We start from the raw sequence: 25835 nt of genomic DNA, 5'->3' as shown, positions 1-25835 counted from the left end.
TAGTTCAGATGTCCATGCTGTCACAGTGGCTTTGCATTGTGCCCACCTCTTCCCCTTTGAAGCCCTAAGACAGGACTTTTTTCTTTTACCAACTATATGTTAAACTCTTTAATGATTTAAATTCTTACATCATTTGAAGAGTTTAATATGACATACCAGTTCAAAGTACTTTAAGGACTCAAAGCAGATTTCAGTTTTAAAGTAGCCAGAACTCATTCTTAACACGGTTCCAAACTTTCACCAGCTGTGTCTCATGTGCAGGATTTTAATGGAATCCCAAACATTACCCAGTTTCACATGAATTTAGGAATCTGTGCCTCTCAGTCTCACATCCCTGGTCACGGTTATAATTTCAAATCTCTCCCATGCCAGAGCAGAAGACAATGGCAGCAGCAGCAGTTCCTAAAGCTGTCACATTGATAATCTCTCATTTGTAGCATCCTCTTCTCATTTGGAGCATGAGTTTGACATCAAGAATATCTATTTCTTTTCCATAATTAGCTCAAACTCTAATACAGTTTTTGTATGAATAACACTTTGTCTGATCAAAATGTTTTCAAGATTTTTTTTTTCAGTGAAGAAGTGACTTTTTGACTGGTAAGAATTAAAGATCAAAAAGATAAAAAATTTAACAAAAAGCTCTTTTGTTCTTGATTAAGATGAATCCAAATGTTAGGAGTGAGATCTGTGTATGTGCACAAGTGGGTGGTTGTCAAATAGTCATGGAAAAAAAGACATCATAGCCAAACACATTCCTGATAATACTATCTGGTTGGTGGCTGAAATGTTACTAAAATATTTCCTGATACTCCTGTTTTCAGTAACATAGACAATTCCCCTTTCCACTGAACTTATAAGATTTTTTGTGCCAATTTTGATAACGTTTAGAAAAATATTTTTACATTTTCACTGTTTCCATAAATATATATTTGTACAAAGATTATAGTAATAAATTATATGTAGTCATAAAATTCCTTGTAGACTATTTTTTAAAGATAAGGAATTATTAACTAATTTCAGCCCATTTACTAGTGATAACTAGAGTCTAATATGCATAAGTGGTTGACATCCATCTGAAGTTTTGCCAAGCTAATTATTTATAAAACTTCTTTCATAAATACATTTTTGGTATCCAAAAAGTGGCAAATCTATGTTGTAAGCTATTCTTTAGCTGAAGAAGATACTGCAACCCTTTTCTTTTTCTGCCCACCTGCTTTCATAGAAGTATATATATGGGGACTGAACTATGTTTGAGATCTCATCCCTTTTGTCAGATACAGAAACTAGGTGAGAGATTCAGAATTTATTGAGGAACTGAGAGTGAGGAAGCACAGGCAAACAGGCTGGTGCATACAGAGTGTGAGCATAAAGGTGTCTTTGCATAGGGAATGAATTTAAATGCAAGATGAGGAATATCATATAGATGGAAGTGAGTTTGCAGCCCAGCATATCATTACCAAGACTTCCTTGTGAGTGCCACTCTTCAGTTCTTGATCTGAATTCAACCCTTCTACCTTTAATGATTGTTCTAATCCTGTAGTATATAGTCAATTTGTGAAATATATAGAATATGTGGACATATAGAAAGAACGTGCACCCATGCTTTGACACCAAGGAGTCCAAGGAACATATTTTCCTAAATTAGATGCCTCATTTAAATGTCTAAGTTTGGTGGGGCAAACACATTCTAGAGTTCACATGGAAGCATATACCTTACAATCAAAGGGATGGAAAATAACTTAAAAATCATCTGAGCTTGGACACTTTCAGGGATGGGACATCCACAGCTTTTCTGGGCAACCTGTGTCAGTGCCTCACAATACACACACTAAGGAATTTCTTCCTTATATCCAATCTAAATATATCTTCTTTCAGTTTAAAGCCATTCTCCTATCACTACCTTGCAGAAATCCTCTCTCCAGCTTTTCTGTAGGCCCCCTTTAGGTACACTAATGTGCTAAAGTGTTCCTGAAGCTTTTTCTTCTCCAGGCTGAATGACCCAAACTCTCTCAGCACATCACATCAATATTGGGCATTTTGGTGGCACATTGTTGGGTTGGTGTCTGGAGTGTTTATGGAAGACAAGTGCTCTGTTAAATGAAGAGAACTTGAGATGTTGTCTGGATCACAGTATGTGGAGGAAAACACATCTGGCAGTTTCAAGGATTGTTCAGTCTTTCTGATGTGGTACATTTGTATCAGGCTGGATGACCAGGGTATTCCATCTGTCTCCCCATCCAACAGAATGTACCTATTTATCCCTTTTTCCTTGGCCTTGGAAAGAATGGCTTTACTGATATTTTGCCTGGTGTTTGCAGCATGGGCAAATTGAATATTTCAAGCCTCAAAGAGTCACCTTAAAACTGTTAGAAATAATTTTTCTGTGAGCATACCATTGTCTGTCTTGCATTCACTGTGCTGTTTTCTACTTTCATCTAAGAAATCCTCCCATTTGAGAGGAGATGTAGGACAGATTATATCCATACAGATAAAGAATTTAAAAAAATCATTGCAGACAATTCTGCTTCTCAGATGCCCAGATGGTATGTGCTTTGCTCTTGTGCCAAGCTGATTTCAAGGGTCATGCTAATTCTTGATTTTGTAAATTTGGATGAAATTGTTTTCTAAATCCAAGATTTTCAAAGGCAATGCAAGTTGCCTTCCCCTGTACAGACAGTGTAGTTCAGGTCCTGAGGATTCCCTATGATTGCTGTGAACATTCAGTTTCTTGCAAAAAGAACAGTTCAGATATGAACAGCATCATGGATTGACCCCTTTTGTGTCAGTAACACACAGTTTATTTTTCCCAACACAGAAATGCTTTAGCTTATATAAAATCTATACTTTTAGAAGTAGTAAAAATCAGATGATCTTGTAGTCCTTTTAAATTAATGTAATGAAAGCATACAGACAGTTTTAATGAAGACTCTAGAAGCAAGGTTAGGAGAACTGCTAAAGGTTATGAGCTACATTTGAGATTGTGGAAATATAAACTACATCTCAAAACTTTGCCAAAAATTTCATCAGGGATCATAACACAAGACAAAATTTATCTTATATAACCACTCAGAATTATGGCAAATGTTTCATGTAACTTATCCTTTGCGGATGGTTTTACACTTCTATGAATAACCTATATGAATTTGGATCTTTCTGACTAGCCCCTGTCACCTTTGACATTATGTGAGTGCTCAGTCTAGAGTCCATAAAATGAAGGGCCTATACACAGGGATTATTTCCATGAAAGAGACTGAGGAAGAGAAGCTTCAAATGCTAAGGTGTATTTTAAAAATTAGGGTTTCAGTCCTTTAGAACCCAGAAAATCCTTCTCTAACCTGACAATGAAGTCTACTTCTTAATAGTGTTGTAAGTCAAAAGAGAAAACTACCAAAATGCAGCTGAATTTTTACAATAGGCTTGAGTTTCCCTTTTTCCTTGCCAATATTCCTTTTTATTTCTAAACCAGCTCCCCTGCCAAATCCAGATACCAGGTCCCTCTGATTTCTTCATGGGCAGCCTCTAAACCCTGTTTTCCCCCAGTTATGTCCTTTCTATATTTCCTGAGCCTATTGATCCTCACCTACACACTGTGGCACTGATATGCCCCTGATGCTGCAGCTGACAGGAGTTAAACCTTCTGGGGTGAATTAGCTTTGGCTTCAAGCTGGCAGGTAGTAGATAGAAAATAAATGGGTTTGGGAGCTCTGGGGATATTACTGGTGCTGCTTTAAAGGAGCCAATGGAAAACAAATACACCTAAATGAAAGAAAAGCTATTTACTTTCCTTCATCTAAGCTTTGCTTTCAGGCAGAAAAAGAAGTGGGATTGGAGAAGGGGAGGAATCCAGGTCAGGAAATGATGCCCCCAGAGTCACACAAGATATGAAGTTGAGCCTGAGTATAATTTGGCTGCTGCATTTAACTGCGTTAGGCCAATAAACCATTTTTATTACTACACACAAAGCAGAGTTGCCAGCAATCTCTACTTTTACCGAAGGTCATTAATTTCTTTTTAAAATATAATGCATTCTTCTCTGGAAAAAAAACTCTCATGAAACATAAATTTTAAGTTTAGAAAGATGTAGTTATAGATGAGCATTTAAAAATAATATCCACTATTATTCACTTTTTGGCACTATTTTGTACAGTACTTCAACGTATATTTTAAATGTTTAAATAAAGCCAAGGAATTAGTTTAAAAAGCCTCTTTTTTTTTCAAGGAGATGTCTTTCCCTAAAGACTTCTAAGTCAGCATTTGGAGAAATGTGGGGTCATGTCAGTAAAATGTATGCTTTGTTTCAATAAATTCATTAGCAGGTGGGTCGTTTACTCTGATGCAAAGTGCCAAGTTATAGAGGTCAATGGATTTATAAGGTTCAAAGAGGAGAATTTACAGCCCCAAAGAGGGATGGCTGGCTTGAAGAATTGCTCCCACAATTGTGAGCTGTTAGAGTCAGAGCAGACTCCTGACCAACAATAACTAGTTTGGCACCAAGAAACTTTGTTCGTGGAAGGTTTAATCCATAGTTATACTTCACATAAATTGTACAAGAGAATATTATTACTATTATTATTTTTACTGTTTATTTACAGTGCAGAGGTATCCAGAGGCCCCACACAGGATTGTGTTCCAGCTGTGTTTTGGACTACATGAACACAAAGATATAGTCTACCTTGAAGGCAACTTGAAGTCATCATAAGTGATACATGAAGAGATAAAGATAAGGTGTAAAACTTAAAACTACTTTATAGTGGGACTTTTACACATTATACATTTAAAGGTCTGTCCCCACAACTTGTTCTATTTTATGGAGACTGTTCTAGGGAAAATATCTAATCATGAAGGAGGTCATTTTCTGCTCACTGCAGGAAGGGCTTTTATTCACTTCAGAAACAGCACAGAAGTCATGCGCAGAAAAGCAAAGAATTGCCTTGAACACAACTGCAGGGCAATGGCAACTGTGCAAAACCTTTGCAAGCAAAAGAAAATCGATTTCTAAGGTTTGAGGTCTGGTCACAAGCCAAGAAACTAGACTCTGCTCAAGGTTTGCTGAGCTTTCCAAATCCTCTCACAATGCTAGGGGAGGTTTGCTGGGAAAGTAGGCTGACATATGGTTTACAATGGATTATGCATAGTCTTGATTCAGTTCTTAAGGTTTGAGATTAAATTCCTATTGGACTTTGAGGTTTATTCAAATCAAAATGATGAGCTGTAAACCCTCTCAAGCCTGTTAAAATGACTCACATGAATCTTTGCAAGATGAAATCAGATAGTTCCAAAATAGAGCCTGAAGAAATTTTTGAACCATTGAGAACAATAAGAGATTTGATCCTGACTTGATTTAGAGCAGTAATAGAGGTAAATTTGGCCTTTAAAATTTATAACAAGTAGAAAATGCAAGAATTACCCAAAGAGTAAGGATTATGTAAAGGCCAGGAAAAATCTATTGGCAGCTGTAGTGGGTGCTGGACTTTCCACCAGCAGCACAGAGATTTCCACTAAAGCATCAAAAGATTGAGGTGCCCTTCTGTTGTCTTCAGACACTTGGTCCATTCAGAAACATGATGTTTATACTTCTCAAAGCTAAATTTTACCACAACCATGATGAATGAACTTTCACATGACGATTATTGGTCTATCACAATGAAAATTCCAATCCTGAAAAAAAGCAACCATATACTCATTTAGGAAAAAAAAATTTTATATATATATATATATATGTATATGAACACAAATTTTTTTCAGGACTTTCTTAAAATTCAGTTGTCATCATAATAAATTAAATTGGCCACCACACATTAAATTATTGACTGCTTAGAAATAAGTAAAAGTAGAATTAGGAACACTGCAAAGTGGAATATGCTCACAACAACCACTCTATTTTTTAATTGAAAGAAATTAAATTTAAAATCCATTTTAAGTTCTTTCCAGGTGGAAAAAATATATTTTATATATTCTGTCATATATTTGATATGTCTATTGTGCTTTTGTTAAATAACATGAGTGTATCTGTCATGGGTTTCTTAAATGTGCAAAAAGGAGTAGGACTCTGATTGCAAACAATGTATGGCATGAAATCAAAGGAAATTAAAGTCGATTATATAGCAAGGAGATAGTTTTGCCATTTCATTTTCTCCATGATTTATACAGCTGTTATGTCACAATACAGCTAAAAACTGCTCTTACAGTCTGTTTTTTCTTAAAAAAATTGATATTACTCTGAGGTAGGAGACTCTGTATTAGCTGAATGTTGGAATAGTCCCCTGCCTCCCACTCTGTCTGTTAAGAAAGCTCACACTTCATAAATAAATGCAGCAAATAAAAAAAAATCTCTTTTTTTAAACTTATCAAAACCAGGCAAATAAAGAAAAGTTACATTTGCTATTAACACATGGTTAGTGAAGAAATTTTTGACAAGAGCAGTGGTACCAGAGCACAGAGAAGAAGTTTGAAGGCAAAGCTTTGGTTGCCTGTGTAGCCTCTGCTGGGCACCCCTGTCCCCAGCCCATCTGGCTACTTGCTGCCTCTCCCTTGGGATGCCCATTCTGGCTACTGGCACATCTGGCTACTGGCACATCTGGCTCCCTCCCATCCTGCTCTGTTGGCTCTCCTGCCTTTCTTTCAGTGACTCTTCCTATTTTGTTAATTGTTTCCAGCCAGCTATTCTCCCTTTTCCAACTGCAGCACAAATATATTTGTCACAGCAAAATAAAATTCAGCATGCTTCTGAACTATTTAAAAATTTAACTTATATTATTCCGTGCACTTAGTGTTTCCCTAGGTTTATTTTCTGCATGTAGCTGCCAATTGATTCAAAAGATTGGGCACAGTCAGCTGGATTTCTTTATTCTATTGCCACAGTTTCTTGGTATATTACTGGTGCCCTCTACAGAAACCTTAACAAAAATTAATGTAGAATGAAAGAGATTTCTTCAACAATAATTGTATTTCTATCTTACAGTTTTATCACAGGAGAAAACTGATTTCCTCATGAAGTTTTGAAATAAAATTTTGAAGGTTTTATATTGGTTTTGCTTAGGGGTTGGGAAGTAGATTCCATTTTTTAAAAGATGTTTCACCAGGAACAAGGGTAATGATGAAAAGGAACATGAAATAAGATGGAGAAAATTGCTCCAAAAGGAATGAGATGTAAAATTTCATTTTACATCAAATACAAGTATTCGAGGCAAAATTTGTCTTTGGAATATGTCTACTAAGAAATAACAGAGAAACAGGAGCAGTCGAAACCATATTAAGTAAAAACCATTTAAAAGAAAACAATTTTCATTTCTAGCCAATATAAGGAGTGATGGGCCTGTTACCCTATACCATTAGGCCACTGGAGGTGTCTTAATGGGTTTGCAAAGCCCTAATTCACAAGTGTGTATTGGCACATGCCTTTTTCTTTCCAGCCCAAATCCAAGCCAGAGTACCAGCAGCAGAGTGTGACCAGAGCCAGGCTTTGTACAGAGAGCAGGAGCACTGCCTATGACAATGCAATATTAGGGGCAATAAGGTGTTTAACAACTGTTTATGATACAGCTGTGAGAACATAGTAGCACCTGAAGCTTTTCCAAATCTCTCTGGCTGTTTCAAAGTGTGTGTGTGTGGGACGTGTAAGGCACCATTTCTGAATTATTTCCCCTGTAACTTAAAACCATGTTCCTCCCCCACCTCACTCCTCTTTTTTCCTACATCCTCTGAGTATAATTCAATTAAGAATAAGACATGTTTTCCTACTTGCTAAAGGGAAGCATGTGTTATTTGTTAAAAAACTGGCTGGCACAAATGGGTGGCCTGTAGATAACATACCAGTTTATACTGCACTCCTTTTATTTTAATTAGGGTGCCCCTCTTGTCCAAGTCTCTCTCCTACCCCCTTGTTTATCAATTTTGCTCTACAGCTGTCTATCCACATTTAGATAGAAGTGGGATATGAACCCAGAGCAGTAAGTGTTCCACATGGTTCAAGGTGGGGTCAGAAATGGACAATCATTTTGCCCACAAGCTTCTAGTTTATTTGTCAAGAATGACTTTCATTGTCAGAGCAAAGCCAAGGCAACATGGAAAAAGTCTGAAGAGCACGATGTTTATTTCTTCAGGGATCTCCTTCTCCAGCAGGTCCTGGGAGACCTTGATTGGAATTCCCACCACCTGCTTTGCTTTGTTTTCTGTCACTATCATATCTGATTTCTTCTGGGTGACATAAGTACACAGCACTGAGAACAAGGTCCTCATTTTTGCTGGAAATGAAGTTTCTTCATTTAGCTCCTTCATCGCATTAAAGAAAGCTTTGTGATAAACACTTATCCCTTGATAAGTGGGTTGACCCTGACTGGGTGCCAGGTGTTCTGTCACTGTCCTCAGCTGGGCAGGGCAGAGAAAATAGAACAAAAGCTCATGGGTCAAGGTAATGACTCAGCTGCACTCCCAATTTGCTGTACCTTCTTTCCCCAGGCCGTGCAGGGGATGGCTGTCAGTCCATCACACCTGGTCTCTGCCTCTCCTTCCTTTCCAGGAGCAGAATCCTTCCCACTCTTTCCCTTCTCATGTGTGGGTCTCCCATAAGTTCACAAGTCCTGCCAGCAAACCTGTTCCAGCATTTGCTCCCCTCTCCATGAGGCTACAGGTCCTGTCAGGATCCTCCTGCAAGATCTCATATCCTTCTTTGGGCATCCCCCTGCTACAGTGAGAAGCCCCCATGGGCTGTGGGTGGATCTCTGCACCCCCATGGATCCCCATGGATCCCCATGGGCTGTGGGTGGATCTCTGCATCCCAGTGGATCCCCATGGGTTGTGGGAGGATCTCTGCATCCCCCATGGGATCCATAGGTTGCAGGGGCACAGCTGCCTCACCATGGGCTGCACCAGTGGCAGCAGGATAATCTCTGCCCTGGTGACTGCAGCACCTCCTGCCCTCCTTCTGCACTGACCCTGCTGTCTGCAGGGCTGTTCCTCTCAATATTCTCACTAACATCTTCCAGCTGCTACTGTGCTGGATTTATTTCCCCTTCATAGCCATCCAAAAGGTGCTACCACCATTGTTGATGGGCTCACCCTTGGCCAGTGGTGGGTCCATCTCAGAGGTGGCTGGCATTTACTCTGTTGGACATGGGAAGCTTCTGGAAGCTTCTCAAAGAAGCTGTAGGCACCCTGATACCTTGCCATGCAAAACCAATGCAGTCTCATAGGAAATTCCTTGTTCTTATGCACAGGTTCCCATAGTCTAGAGTTTCAAACCATGCTAAAGACAAGACAAACTACCGTTACCATTTCCCTGGTAAAATTTTCTGCTGCCACAGATAGAAACTTTTAATCTTATGTGTAGTAAGCAAAATAAAACACATTTCAGAGTTAAAGAATTTTAATCCATGAAAAGCTGAAGATTTCCCTACATAAATTGATGTTTAAAGGAAGAAGAGCAAATGCCAGACTGTCTTAACAAGACTTGGTCAGGACCCCATTAAATGAGTGGCTCTTCTCAACCTCACAGCTAAATAAATGGAAATTCTCCTAACACAGCTCTGATGCTGGTTTGCCAGTAACAGAGCACTCCCCAGAGCCTTGCAGTGGGGCATTCCCCAAAGCTGGCCATGCTCCTTCATAGCACAGTAAGCCTTCCCCAAGAGAAGGGTTTAGGTTTCCAGTGCTAGAATAAGAAAAAAAAAAAAAAAAAAAAAAAAAAAAAAAAAAGAGGTCAGAAGAAAGAGCAGGTGTTTGGTAATAAAAAATTTGCAGCAGACAGACAAATCATGGTTTTCAGCCCTCTCTAATTAAGAAATTTGAAATCTGTGTTGCTTTCTCAATGTATAGACTTTTAACAAACAAGTCTATTAATGGTATTGGTTTCATATTAAGCTGATAAACTTTTCCAAGACCATCAGTGCTGTTAAAGAGAGATGGAACAAAATTATAAATGCTTATCTTACAAAATATTTTGGTATTTTAATTTGTAATTTAGAACAAATGATTTTTTCAAAATATTTTGTTTCTAATGAGTTGCAACTTGTAAATTATTTTAATATGTGCTTAGTAGCAAAAATAAATATTGTTGGATTCACGGTATTACACTTGATGTTTTTCTGATTATCAATTTTTTGTATTTCATGATAGACAGTGATGTTATACCAAAGTATTACAGTGTCTCTGATCTTAGAGTAAGGTTTACTGTTTATAAAATGTTCAATGAAAAGCATAAAAGAGCTATTTTAGCTACTTCACTGTTAAATGGTACAAGTAACAAAATAATGAACTTGTGTTAAAATAATGCCTATAAAATGAAAAATACTATTTCAAATACAAGTTTTCCATAGATTTTAAATCACTTGTTGTAAGAAATAATGGGAAACACAGTTCATCATGCAGGAAATGCCAAAAAAAATCATATTGTTAGGGGAAAAAAATCAAATACTTCAAATACTAATTTCCCAAGGATGCTTCTTCCACTGAAGAACTTCCAGTCAGGCACACATTGACTCACTGCCATATTTTTTTTTTCCTTTAGCATACATAAACCCAGCCAGCCTATCATTCAGACAATTAAATGGCCAATTAGAGGAGATGATCTTTATGTAGGAATTCAGAACACTTCAAAGTATGCAGCAGAGATACAGAGGAGCACCTTTCTTAAAATAGGGATATAAGTGCACAAACAGGAGACGACCATTTATCAGCAAACCAAGAATCTTGAAAATAAATACATATACATATACACATACATATACATATACATATACATACACATATATTGGCCTGAAGAAGAAATTGAGTGCCTGAAACCTCCACTTTTCTCCAGGTAGATGAGGCAAACTAATAAAATATATTGTTTCTTCCTAAGATTCTTAACTGAGTAAAAGCAGACTTTTCACTATTATCAGATTCAGAAAATTCATATATTGTTAAATTGCAGAGAACTCTTAGTAAACAGGAAATACTATGCCAAAAGTTTACTCCAAGACAACACAAAAATTTTGAAGGCTGATCCTCTGCACTCACTTTTTAGTCAAACCTGTGGATTGCCAAAGGAACAGCAAGTCTCATTCAGCTGCATAAATATTAAGCAGTCTGACCCAGCAGGTTATTGAATTTCACACAGGACATGACTGACTTGAGAGCCCTTCTGCTGCATGTCAGAGACAGCAGCACAGCTCCCTCTCATCCCTGCCTGAATTCCTGCTCCAGCAGCAGCTCCCATGGGCTCTCATTGCTGTGCTTCAGCCTTTCTCTTTTACCTTTCAAGGCATTCCAGACCACAACAACAGAGCACAAGAAGTAGAACTGGCTTTCTGATAACATTTTGAAAATTCCTATTCCAGTCAATTTTTCGTGGTTTTGTACCAGTGAGATTCCATTAGTGATCTAAACCAGAGAGAATATTGCAGGTGATTAAATCACATGAGATAGGGGAGATGGTTGCTCTCACTGGTTCTTTCCACAGTGTTTAAAATAACATATTTAGAGCAGGAGGGGTGTCATTACATTACAGATATGCCACAGGAAGAAAAGATAACTAGACAAGTAGGATCTAAACAGGCTTGCATTATTATACAAATTATTCTCATTGCTTCTCTTTCAATATCTATAATGCTTCCTTGCAGCACATGGGAAAGGAATTTGAAATTGGGATGTGATACAGCTCATTGCTTTCTAAGTCTTCAGCTTCTGCTCATCTGCAACAAAAATTATTTGGTCAGCCTAGAAGAGATCCACCTCTTTTCTCTAACTTAAAATGCCCTGTTACATGAAAATCAAATGATTATAATTCAAATCTAATCCTATAGCAAAGAAGCAATGCATCTGAAATGAGCCAAAAATGGTACATGCAATACTAAACACTCACCTAATACTTTTGCACAACACCTTTCATCCCCAAGAAATAATCACTGATATCCTCACATAGGTTAATAATGTTTAAATAAATGCAACTCTTTACTCACTCTAGTCAAAACTCTTAGAATAAGAAGACAAATATATTCTCTGTGTGACTTGTCTTATTTGCACACAGCCTTTGCTCAGACCTGTTTCTCTGAATAGAAAATAAATAGCAGGCCACAGCTTCCTTGCTCAGAAATCCCCACTGTAGCCCCTGCAGCTTGCTCTGGGCCCAGAAAGTTCTTGCTTCTCTTTTCTCTGAGAACTGCACTCATATTCCTACAATGTCTCTGCATCCAAAACAGATAACTTGCTAAAAATTTCATAACACCTCTGCATGTCTCCCCTGCAGCTGAGGAAATCCTGATTAGACCCACTTAATGTCCACCTTTGCATGCCAAACAGCTTGGGTTTTTTCCAAACCTTTAGGAAAATCAAATTATTTTTACTATAAAACCTTAATCTCTTCAGAGTCCTGAAAACTGCAGGAAGGAGTTCTCTGATAAGGCAAATATTATACAAATCACATGCACAAAGATATAGACGGGAAATGACAGACCCACAGTATATTGAGTCAGTGCTTTGGGAAGGTAAGGGAGGGTGAAGTGCTCAGAGGCAGGACATGAAGATTCAGAGAGGGCTCCAGGGGAGCTGAAATGCTACACCAGGCATCAACAGCTGGGGTATGGTCATCAGTACCCTTTTGGGATGCAGTTTTGCAATTCAGGGCCCAGCTGATGCTTAACCTTAGAGCCACACACATTTACTGAGGTGTACAGAGTGCTGCAGAGATCCCAGTGCTGCCACTGCTGGGAAACTCAGAACAGCCTTCCCATGGTCCAGGCTGCAGACAGGGTTCCCATTCTCCACCATTCACTACCCCTGAAACAGGTGAGCAGTGGGCTCTGATGTCAGCACTCTGGAGTCAAAACCACTTGATTTTCCATTTAAACATGAAGCAACACTGTAATAGGAAGCAGACCATTTCCAAACTCTCCATGCCTTGGGCATGAGAGAATAATTTGCTTAGCACACCACCTCCAATCCCCAAGGACAATTAACTGGAGTTGTAATTGTCTAGAAGAGCACAGCAGCTTTCTCTGGTGAGCCCACACTGCCAACACTGCATCCCAAGCAATCGTGCCTCTTCAGTTCCTAAAGCTAACATTTTACTGTTTTCAGTACAGTAAAACTAATCCTTGATTTAATCCTGCTATTTAAAATCTTTGCCTGAAATTGCAAATGTACTGCTAATGCACCATGATTCAAGCAATGTAAAAGTTTGCCAAGACTAGAAGTAGATGCTAAAACTGGTGTCAAGTAAAATTTTAGGATGGTTGTCTTTCTACTGGTCTTGTTGCATGCAGACCCAGAAATCAAACCTAGCTACTTTTTTTGCCTAAGTGTCTAACAAAATAGTTGCATAGATGACAGAGATATGAGGGTTAAATAAGAACACAATTATAGAAGCTTAGTATATGTGAGCAGCCTACGGTTAAAGAAAACCACTATACTAATGCTTTGTGACTGACCAATTACTTCAGCCTTGATATATTTAATTGTGTTGCAGGCCAGGTTCTCAAATGATTTAACATTTGTGTAGCTCAATTATATTTATATTCAGTTAGTTATAACAGTTTGTAACAGCTGAGGATCTGGTACAGTCTCCATGTCTCACAAATACAGTCAGTGAAGGCTGCTTTTAGCATTTTTTCTACTCCTATTTCCCTTATGAGCAATGGCTGAATTTTTGTCAATCACTTGAGAGACACTACTTTTGGATGTGCTAATTTAATTCAGTGGGACAGACAGATCTACAGCAGCTGGCAGCAGACAAAGGATAGGCTGAAGGAGGTTTTCTAAAGTTAATACTATTCTTGGTGGAGATAATTACAGAGTTTTAAAAGCCAAGCAATGATCTCATGGAGCCGCAGTAAACTCGGTGCATCCGAGGGAGCAGCGGAGAGCAGCACTGTCTGCTGCCCCAGCTCTGCTTTCAGAGGATGTGACTCATGGGAAACTGGCCCCAGAAGTTTCAGTGGAGCCATCAGTTGCCTGCTAGAACTGAAATGCCCCACAAGGTCAAATATTCCTGCTAGTGTTTCACTTCCGAAGAAAACTAGGGGAAAATACTGAATTAAAGCTCCTAACTCAGCACCAACACTGAGCTGCATGACACAAGTTTTGATGGATTGTGAATACTTCAAAGTGGACAAAAATGAGAAATGTTTGAACAGTATGCAGTAAATGAAATTAAATAAAGTATAAAAGATTTTTTAGGAGACAGAAATGTAAGTGAAAAATGGCAGAGTAGACAAGAGACGGCAAACAAATACTAACATGTTACAAACTTATCACTAAGTTAACCAGCTGGTGCTGTTACAATAATTAAGTTATTCTTAGTTGTATTTACTGGCATTTAATAAACAGAAGAGGTAAACTGCTCTATGCATCATTTGTGGAGCCACATCTAGAGAATTGTGTCATCATCTGAACTTCCCACATTCCGAAACCTCTAAAAAGTTATACCTAGAGGAAAGAATGAGGAAAACCTGAAAAATCTTATTAGTCTAGAAAATACAATATGCAATCCTCCATGCTTTTTCTTGGCAGAAGTACTAGTTTTCCCAGGTCAAAGCATTTGTTTCCTCTCATCTATATCTTCCCTGTTTAATTTTTCATGAAGGGTTTGGGTTTGTGTTTTCGGGGGTTTTTTCATGCAAAGAGTATGTCAGCATTGAGCAGACAGAAGGAATGACTAGTCACAGGTAAAAACACCTGGAGCAGGGATTTTTACTGAAACTATATAGTCCTCCAAGACTGAACAGGGTATAAGTTTTAAAATATGCATAAGGCTGTTTTAAAGATGATCAGCTATTGACATTCTCATCACACTTGGCTGTTATCCAAATGGGTTAAGATTTCGTAAATGAGATACAGGATGTTAGGTAAACTTCTGGCCTTAATGACAGATTAGCACAGTGTGCTGGTTTCACATGGAGGGCGGGGATCCGCCTGAGGGAAGCGCACAGGGCCCAGGAAGAGGAGGGCTGTTCCCTCTCTGGGAGCCTCCTCTGAGGGCTGCGGGGATCAATCAGGGAGCTGATTTAGTAGTTGACATCCCAAGTAACGAATGGAAAGTTATTTCACTTCCATAAATCACATTGGTAAGGCTAATTCACTCTCTTTGGCCTTCTGGCCGCAAGGCAGGTAGCAACCCGCAGGGCCCCGCGTGGCCTCGGCTCTGCTCCGGCTCAGCCCAGCTCTGCTCCGGCTCCAGCTCAGCTGGGCTGGGCTCAGCCTTGGCTTAGCCCCAGCTCGGCCCTGCTCTGCTCCGACTTGGCTCGGCCTTGGCTTAGCTCCTCAGGGGATGGGGGAGCCACCGAAGCCTTTTTCCCTTTCCCTCTGTTCTAAGAAGAGAGGCCCCCAGCTGACCATGAGCAGAAAGAACTCCAGCCTTTTCCACGTGGTCCCTGCAGCCACATTTCTCCCAGCGTGGCTTAGCTCAATTCCTTCACTTTCTGGATGCAAGTTTAACCCTTTTAATGCCTGGATGAGACTCTAGATCTCCTGAGCTACCCAGAATGAAAGGAATAATGTAAGTAATCTACTGAAGTCAGTGAAATGAAAGCTAAGTTTTCCAGATGGGAAGAGATTGAAGAGATGCCGCTGATAAGAGGCTGAAAACCTTTTTTTGCTATAAGGGGACTGTGACTACACTAAAATTCCTTTAAACTGTGAAATATACTTGGGGAGGTTAAAGTGCTTGAAAAGAGGACTTTTTTCGCCTCGAGGAAATGGGACTCTCTGTTTTGGAACTGGAAATATGTACAGAGACATTTAATATAAAAAGAGATGAAGACAATTTTGTTTTTCAGCAGGTTGCCTTTACAAGTAGTACCCCAAGTGTGCAGCATAACCCATAGCACAGCTCTGGAGGGACTGTGGGAATGGGAGGAAATTCATGGTTTGCAGATCCAGGCAAATGCAGATTGTGAAGGTGAAGACATCCCCCTAAGCCTAAACCAAAAAAAAAAGGAACTTTTCTCTCTAGAGTGAACTGAAATAATTATTTAAGTAGGCAACTGACTGAAGTGTTCTCTGTATGTTGCTGTTAAGAAATGTGTAAAATGAGGGAGGGGGAGAAAGGAATAATCTGGGAATCTCTTTTTGAATTCCTTTTTATTGTGTTAATAAATTTCTTCTTATACCATTTTAAGTTTCAAGCCTGCCTTGTTTTTGCTCCTAAATCCTATCTCTAAAAGAAATTAAATATATTAAAATTTACAAAACCAGGTCAAACCTTGACAAACAGGAACATGTTCTATAGAATGGGTATGAAATCTTTGTTCTATAAGGCTGGTTAAGCAGTGTGAATTTGTAATACACATGCATGCAATTCCATTTAGGCTATGCAGGTGACTGACACACACATGAGATACCCCCAGGGCAGAAAGTGATATGGATGACATGTAAAGGCAGTTTAATCTGTCATAAGAGGGGCCAAAGCCAGGCATCACAATACAACACAGTATAAATTAAAACTTTTGAATATCATAAAGTACTGTGTAGTACTATAGCTCATCTCTTCTTATCTTAGAGCAGTCTGTTGTTCAAGATTTCCCAGGCACTTTTTTTTTTTTCCATGAATAAAAGCAGTACTAGGAATGGCAACTGCTTTCCATTACCAGTGGTGGTATGAGCACTCACTGACAGCCTGGGCCATCCTAACTTGAAATGGCTCAAAAATCACTAATTGTTGGGTAAATAAAGGATGATACCCCTTTATCTGGGCAGACAGTTCTGTTTGAGCCTGGAAAGATGTTCAGGAACATTTAAAAGCAATAGGAATTTCGCCCACTTAAGTCAATCTTTCCTACAAGGTGTAGTAAGAACTTTGTGCTACTGACTGTAACGTCGTCTGGGTAAAATACAAAACTGTACTGTAGTCCTGTCCATTTGTCATTTCAAACTTAACTTTCCTAGAGGAGCTACAAATCCAGTGCATAAAAACCCCTCAAAAACATGGCAGATCATCCTCACAGCCCTTGTGATTAGTGTTTTTGTTTCAAGATGACTATCCAGCCACATATGTATTTCTGTTAATTTTTGTCTCATGCTACTCTCACTTCAGTGGAAATAATCTAGAATTCAGCACAATAGCCATGGCTTAAAATACTAACAATTTAATTGAAATACTCTGGAGAAAAAAACCCAGGATGAAATCCAGAGGATGAAACTGATGATGAAACCCTAATCCCCTGAACTACAGCCTTGGGAGCTGAGGAGACTCGCATTGTTGCAATCTTAGCACTTGGAAGAGGAGATTCAGATTCCATTTCAGAGTTATTCTGGTGCTGGGAAGACCCCTAATTAACACTATGTGAATAATTTCTATTAATTGACAAGCTTTATAAAAATAGCCCTGCATTCTAAAAGTTTCCAGGGTAGCTTTCTTTTACTTTTTTTAAAATGGGAAATAGTTCAAGAGATTGGCGAACTCTTGAGCTAGACTTTTTTGAGATACTGATGAGGCTTGCAATGTCATTGTGACTGTATCATTGTCATTTAAATCATCTATGCTCCCAGTTTCTGAGAATCTAGCAGTCCTATCAGTAATAATAGCCAAAGTAGAAAGGAATGGATGCCATCTTTCCACAGGGGAGATGCTTTCACCAGAGCAAATACTGCTTGGGGACAGGTTTCTTTGCTCTACTTCAGTCTTAATCACCTTCAGAGCAAGACAAGTGCAACCAGCTAACCCACCTGAAGGGAGTACAATTCCTCCATTTAAGAAACTAAGCACTCTGGATAACATGGGTCATTTTCAGGAGTATCATTTACTGTTTAGTCAACCTGATAGCAACGTAAAACTTTCTGAAGCAATCTTCTGTTGGAATTTTTGGTAGCCTATTTGTTGGAAAGGCAAACAATAAAAAATCTCTAGCTGTTGCAAATTCAGTATTTTATGTTAAGAGAGAAAAAAATTATTTTCAGCATGGCACATTTATTGGCATAGGAGCCTACACTCTTACATCCAGCCTGTCTGTAGTAGAATAAATACCTTCTGCATCCACAGAAGGACCTGAATAGACTACCCAGCTGTAAAAAATAGTATTATTTAAAACTCTGTAACCCCAGGCCATACTTTGAAAATCATTCTAATAAGGCATCCATGTGCTGGAAGTTTGCTTGTTCAGTTTTTCAACTGATTAGATTGTCATCTGGGGTGACAAATGATTTTTCTATAGTCTGTGTTTTGACTCATTAATCTCAAATACGTATTGATGGCTTAAACCATATCACAACTAAAGGAGGTGATGCACCTACTTCGTGAATTAATTGTGAACAAATATTATTTTGAACTTGCATGTGACATAATTTGCTGATAAATTTATGTTTTAAATTGAGATTGTGAACAGACCTGATGTAAGTATGATTACACTGAGTATGGATCACAGTTTGAACAATCAAAAATGAATACATATACAAGAAGGTTAATTTGTTTGCTGCAATCTTTCAGACACAACAAGTATCTGAAACACCGGAAAAAATGGGCCCACAGGGACCCCTTACTGTAATGCTCAGACTTTTTCCAATAACTGGCTGAAAACAAGTTCAGCTATTTCCAAATCTTCTCAGTCTGAACTGGCTAGAAGGGAGCTGTCTCAAGGCACAGAAAAATTAGGCAGCTAAGTAGAAATTGTCTTGTGAAAGAAAGAAAAACAGGATGTTCTGGCCTTCTTCTTCCCTGATGCTCTCCATTCTTGATGTTTTTGAAGCAGAATGGGTCAGAGTAACCAGGGGATGACAGTGGGTTGTGAACAGTAGTAGGAAACATAAGCAAACACCACCCCCTATTCTTCCCTCTAAAACCCCAGGAAACACTGAAGGTGAATAAGAATGGCTGAAGGAAGAAAGAAATAACAAAATTATTCCTGTTTCAGGGATCGTGTGCTGAAGCGGTAAATTCATAGAAGAAGGGATTTACTACAAGGTCTGCAGCCTGTACCTTCCTATGGAAGTTCTTTCCAAGCACACTTCAGCTGTGTCTCTAGGCTTTGCCTCTCTTCTAAACTAGCTCTAAAACTAAGCCATGGCTTTTGCCACAGGTTCCTGTCAGTGGCTGAAATGACAACATTCTCCAGGGAGAATGTTTTGTTTTGTTTTTTTTCTTTTTGCAACCTATCAGTTCCTTTGAGGATCCTTCTCACTACCACTGTGCAGGACCTTTTTCTCTATCATAACCATAACACCAACCTTAGTTCTACATTTTGACAACCCTCAGCTGTATGAAGCCAAGTGTCTCAATCCATTTCCATCCTATGCACTTCCTCCAAAATTTCAGCAAGTCCCCCATTAACTTATTCCTCCCTAGAAAACTATTCCATCATCCTTGACATCAGAGCTGAATGTTGTCTGAATAGCTGAGAGACCTTGAGGCATTTAATGGTTACCTTTATCTACCTCTGAAAAATGGACCTGTCTGATGTAAATGTGTACCTAGACATTTTGGAAGTTTGTTGCCATCTGCCTTGTAGTGGATGGAGAGAATCACAAATCATACTCATTGCAAATGTGAGACACTTCTGATTTTCTTCAATTTATGGACAATTATTGCTTATTTGTAATCACATTTCTCATACTTTTTAAATTACAGGTTTACCTGCAAACTCCAAGGTGACACGAAGCTGACTTTGTGCCGCCTCTTCAAATCAAATTAGTCAATTTTTGTGAGGAGAGATATTCCCCTGAGAGAAAGCAAAGCCAAGAGAGAATCCCCATCTTCTGTCAAGAGCAAATTCTGACCTACCAAAAGTAACATGCTCTGCAATGAGTCATAAGACTAATTGAATCCCAGAACTTGACTTCCAAGCCTTGCTTCTATGCAGAAGTTGAATGCATCTTAGATATTTGCAGTGTAGCACCCAGGCATGTCCCTGATTCTCACCCCACCACTGCTCTGCCCTCAGGATTCCCACCTGAATCTGTCCCTGTCCATGGCAGGGGGTTGGAACTGGATGATCTTTAAGGTCCCTTCCAATCCAAACCATTCTATGATTCTGTGACAAACACCATGCATGCCATATACTTCTGGTTTGCTTTATATAACTGATCACTGCTCTATGATCACAATTTTTGTTTGCTTTTATGTTTTGTCATTTCTGAATACAAACTTCCCCATGGGTACATATAGTGATCTGACACCCTGAGTATTGGTACTAGCATTAAATCTGAAGCCTCTCCTAGTAAACTGCTCCCTGTAACCCACTCCTTTTGAGAAAATAAATCCTCTTTGCTCCCATACACAAAGTTCCTCTGTCTCAGGTAACAGAAAGGGACAATACCTCCAAGGGACAGTACCTCCAATGCTACTCATTCCCCAGAATGACACACTATTCTATGTATATCTTTGCAATATGCTTATAATTGAATAGCTATGATAATTTATATGATCCTGACTTCTCAGAGGTGTTCCATGAAACTGTCTGCTGGATTCCTGTCTAATCTACAGGCTCCCAAAATCTAGGAGTTGACTGTCTGCAGTCCAGTATTTGTATAATTAAAATAATTAATTTTTTCTATTGAAGATAAATTTAAATTCATCAAGAAGTTTACCTTAACTGAGTTGTAGGACAAGATTTTCCTTACTCACCCAGTTCACAGTCTATAACCTGACCAATCTACAATGACTCTACAACATCTTTTTGGTTTTCTAAACTGTTCCTAAGAATAAGATCAATTTATAGAATCTCAAGCTTACAACATAGCACTACACCCTGCCAGGTCTCTCTAGCCCTGTGTCTATCTCTTCTAATAAGCCATTCCTAAATGTTCCCTCCTGAAACAGAAGGCTCATTAGTTTTCAGGTATTTATCATAAGGTTTCAAAGGGTACCTAAAAATAGGTCACACCGATAAGAGTTTCATTTGACAAATGTCAGGCTCTTCTAATACTTCCCTTTGTAAGACAAAGGGCAAGCCAACATTTTCACAGCTGTCAAGTAACTCTCTGCACTGAAACACAGTAGAATAAAACCTGACAGTGAACCATTGCTGCATCTGAGTCCTGGTTACATAAGGTAGTATGGGAAAATGAGTGTTTTTCAGATTAACTTTAATGTCAAGGCTGGTAGCATGAATGTAATTATGGCTGATATTTTTATGCTGCAGTCTGACAGATAGTTAGCAATAAATACATCACCTCATGCAGAAAATGAGCAGACTTTCAGTAATGGAAAAAGGAGGGTGTCAAGTACTTGCACAACTTTTGTACATTTGCTTTCTCCTGGGTTTTATTATTGTCTTGGAAATGCTTCAGGTCACTGTTTTGGTTCTCAACCTCTTCACCTCACCTTTCAGAAAGGCTTTTGAGAGCAGTTCTGATTTCCATTACCTAGTGATGCTTGTGGCATCCATCTTTCAACTGAGAAAGTGAGACCTGTGATCTTCAGGACAAAAAGAATTAATGAATCATGAAAAAGAGGTGAATTTTAACTGTTTTGACTACTGCCTACATGCTGAACAGTGAAGTCAGCATGGCCATGGAACTGGCACAACAGTAAGGAACTGCAGGCTGTGGGTGCTGGCTGCACAGATGGAGGGTGGCAGAGGAGTGCAAGTCAGGGGGAAACAGAGAGTGCCAGTGCTATAGGTGGGGTGTGAAAAAAAACACCCTTTGAGAGGATAAAAACGTGTTGTCTTCTCTGCCACAGGAACACAGGTTGTGCTGGTGGAGGAGAAATCTGCAGGGGCTGATGACACTAAGACATTCTTGCCATTTTTGTTCTATATTATGACATTTACAGAATATTGGAATGTGTTAAATAATCAGAGAACTCTTTTCCCTGTAATGGTCCATCGTTGGTTTTTCACTGTGGTAATCTGAGAGTTTAAGTAATTTTATACCAGAGTAAAATCAGTTCAGGGCAGCAAGACAAGAGGATCCAGTACCATCACAGTCCTCAGCCTTTCCTGTCTTTGTATTATACACTTTATTTACCCACATCTCATAGAATGAGCATTTATATTTCTAAAAGTTCTCCCTGTCAACATTAGTATCTAATCCAAGGACTCTTTTATGGCCATCAATAAAGACACGATTTAGATCTTATGTTCTTTGAACTTCAGAGGTTATTTTAATCAAGGTATTTTACATGAATGCACTACATCTATCATTAGAGGGGTTCCATGTGGTGAATTTATAATTTCTTCATTTAGTGATTGTGTAAAAGTCTTCCTCCATACCCTCAGGAAATTAACTTTTAATATCATATTAAAGAATATGCTTTCATTGTAGGGTTCAATAGCAACTTATTCTAGATTATATTATTTATCAATAATATTGCTGAAGCAAATTTTAGTTTCCAAAGGTGCTTTTGGTCATTTTTCTGTAGAAAAAGAGTCATACAGCTAAAAGAAACTGTAGTCCTTTTCAGATTGATTTGGACAGTGAAAAAATATTAATGCTCATCATAAGAACATTTGTATAAAATTTATTTAAATGAGCTACTATCTCACAAGTATTTATAGCTCTTCAGTTTCAACAAACAGCAAAAATCATCATGCCAGATCTTCACAGGTTTCAGAATTGATGACATTGCCTTTCAGGACTGCATCTTCTAAAAGTACAGAATAGGGGTATTCAGTTCTGTATGAACAGTGCCTTAGAAATGAGAAATAATAGGATATTCTTGTGGTTTCATAACATCAGTGATTGCTATAAGGTAAAAGAAATAGAATATTTTAAGCATCTAGTCTGCAGTGCCATCTTCTGTGCTTTAATGCAACATAACTATTGATTTCCATTTTCCCTTTTTAATAAATTACTACTATCTGTGGCAAGTCACCTTCTCTCAGTTTTGATACTAATTTGGGGTCTTCGTTTCAGATAATGTCTTTAGACTTCTGTGTCATTAGCAGCAACAAGTATGCTGCAAGTTTATTTCTGTGTAATTTAGTGAAGTACAGGCAATAATATTTCAAGAAAGTCATGTTGATAATTTATCTCCAACTAAAATCTTCCATGCTGTTCAACATAGTCCTCTTGAAATCAACCAATTATTTCACCAGTTTTGGTGGGTTGCAGTAGTTAATGGTTTATAAGCATCCCACTCCACATGGGCAGTTCATCCTGTCAGAAGTCCTGCAAGGAAACCTCTCTGCTGAAGTGTTAATTCTCCATTAGAGTGCCAGCATTACCCTAGAGTTGTAGATTCACAATGTTTCACAGCAGTACTCAGCAACAAGTAGAGTCAGATGCTATATATAGGCTAGAATGATAATTGTGCCTTTCAAGACTATTTTCACAGCCTTAAGTTTGTACTTAAGCTACTCCAATAAAAGGGAAAATTTGCTGAGAAGTATGGATGCTCAGCCATAAAAGACAAAACAGAACTCTACTCTGAAATGGAAAAGGAAACTAATGAAACAGGAAATCTAGGCACATGCAATGGATCCTGGGTTTGAAAGCAAAGTCCTCATCTTGGCATCAGGAAAATTACGAGGCTTTCATATTTAGACTTGACTCTAAATATGTTTGAAGATGTACACGATGAGGAAATTCTTTCCATGATCTGGTTTTAGACATTTTCAGCACTAAGGCAAGCTGGATGGGCATAATGAAGAACAAAGTACGTGACCCAGATGCCTATTTTTCAGCTCTGTGCAACATATATGGAAACAAATTTGTGCTCAACAACTGTGTTTGGAAATGATCACTATGAACTCCATGTAAGAATGGATACACTGTAAGGGAATTATAAGCACTCGGTGATGAAGAAATTTGATACAACTGACATTGTCACAATTTGCTGAGATGTGTCACATAAATGGCACAAGAAAATCACACCATTCGTTTTATAATGTTATAATAGATAATGGGATTATAGAAGCTGAACTCTCCATTAAAAGTTCTGTTATCTGTTTAAGTTTTATTAGTGATTCAAAACCCAGGGATCATGCTGGCATATAGATCAACGCCCTACTTAACATATCTTACAAAGAGAATCTGCCACCAACTCAACTGGCCTCTGAATTATGGAAAAATGTATCTTTCTAAACATCTGCTGCTTATGTGTAAGAAAAATCAAGCTGTTACAGGAACTCGAATTTGAGAAATGCAGACTGGTGATTTCATATAGTTGGTAGTAAAACTTCTAAACAATCCCTGGAAATATGCATGATGATTTTATAATGCACAAGGAATTACAGAAAAAGAAAAGGAAGATAATTTTGGACTCAATTCTGCTTTAATTTGACTTTATTCTGATAAAACAGAATAACCAAGGTATTGGAAGTTAACAGTTGCCTAGAAACTTTGGATCATGACCTCATATTCAATAAGACCAAACACTGCCTCAAACATATATATATATATAAAGTGCATAATACTCCAAACTAGTTTATATTCTGAATCTGAAGAAATTAATGAAAATAGTGATTAGAAGGAAAAATGCTGACAGGCAAAGAAATTAATAAAAACTTCTGGAGTTTCCAATTGTCACTGTTAAGAATGGGAATGACCTTAGCTAGAATCTTGTCTTCATTCACTGGCAAGAACAAAAGCATAACATTTTAAGCAAAATGTATGGGGAAAATGTGAAATCATGAACAAAATAAGAACTATGAATTTCCAAAAGTGGTTTAAACCAGCAGTTTCACAGACTTATCAGAATTAAAGACATTCTAAAAAAACATTGACGGTATAATTGGGAAAAAATTGTAGAAATGTTTATTAAAAAATGCAGATTGAAAAATTGTCAATGATGAAGTGGAAAGAACAGAAGTTTTTAATAAATACTGTCTCTCTATATTTGGAAAGAAGCAGAGTGCTGCATTCATACCATATGAGGACAAGGAGGCAAATTCTAGGCTATTAATAAGACTTAGGAAGAAGTCAGACAACTTAGGATAAACAGTTTTGATTCAAGAGGTCTAAAACATTTGTGTCAAAGAGTCATAAAAATGCTGGTCAGGAAAATTTGTGGCTCACTGATTTAAAATAATAATAAAGATTGCATATATTCATACCTATATTCATAAAATGCTAGGAAGCTTCAAAATAGTTAAGACAATGTCAATATAAAAATAATAAAGAAGAGTGATATAACTAAAAGGAGGTCCTCACCCCATCACACCACATTAGCACTCACTTAGATTTTGTAGCCATTTTGGAGTGTATGTCATTCAGTCAAAATATTAACATGATGCTAAACAACACCAGTAACACCTGCTTAATTAATTAATATTTCATTCATTTAGCATTAATTGTTGGCAAGTGTCAGTGCACAGTTGCTGGCAAGAAATAGTCATCAAATGTTTTTTTTCACTGAGGCTCCACCTGGAGTGTGGAGGATATTAATGATCCTCTTCAGTAAAGGTCTCAAAGACACTGAAATAGTTGGTTATAAAAATACATTGAAAATTTCCATATATTTTTTCAAATTTCAGTAAATGAGATGGGAAAGATGTTAGAGCTAAAATCTTCTGGGAGAATTGCCTTCCTAACTGTTTGGTTTTTTTTTTAAATAGAAATCAAATTCAAAGCAACAGGGAAAAGAACTCACACTTATAGAATAAGGGGTTTCTACCTGGTATCTACTGAGACAGAAAATATTTGAGATTAACAATCCAATGCAAACTCCCCTTAAAATGTTATCATAAATAGATGACATGACTCATGAAGAATGGAAATTATTAACACTGTTTTTCTATGAGTGAGATATTTAAACTCTGCAAACAGAGTGTGTGGAGTAAAACTAGTGGTAGATACAATCAGTAGATGAGATAATCTCATATTCATAATCAAAGGATTTTTAAAGTTGAAGAGTGTTCAAAAAAAGCTATGATTTTTTTTTTTAGAAATGTAGAAATAGTCATCTATTGAAAGATTCAAGGAAAAAAGATTGAGAAAAGACTTGAGGAAGTAATTTTAAAAGGCTTATATGAATGTTACCAGGCTCT

Source organism: Erithacus rubecula (genome assembly GCF_903797595.1).
Source record: "Erithacus rubecula genome assembly, chromosome: 2".
Classification (NCBI taxonomy): Eukaryota; Metazoa; Chordata; class Aves; order Passeriformes; family Muscicapidae; genus Erithacus; species Erithacus rubecula.
The sequence above is the reverse complement of the archived record's forward strand: the minus strand, read 5'-3'. Positions refer to the sequence as shown.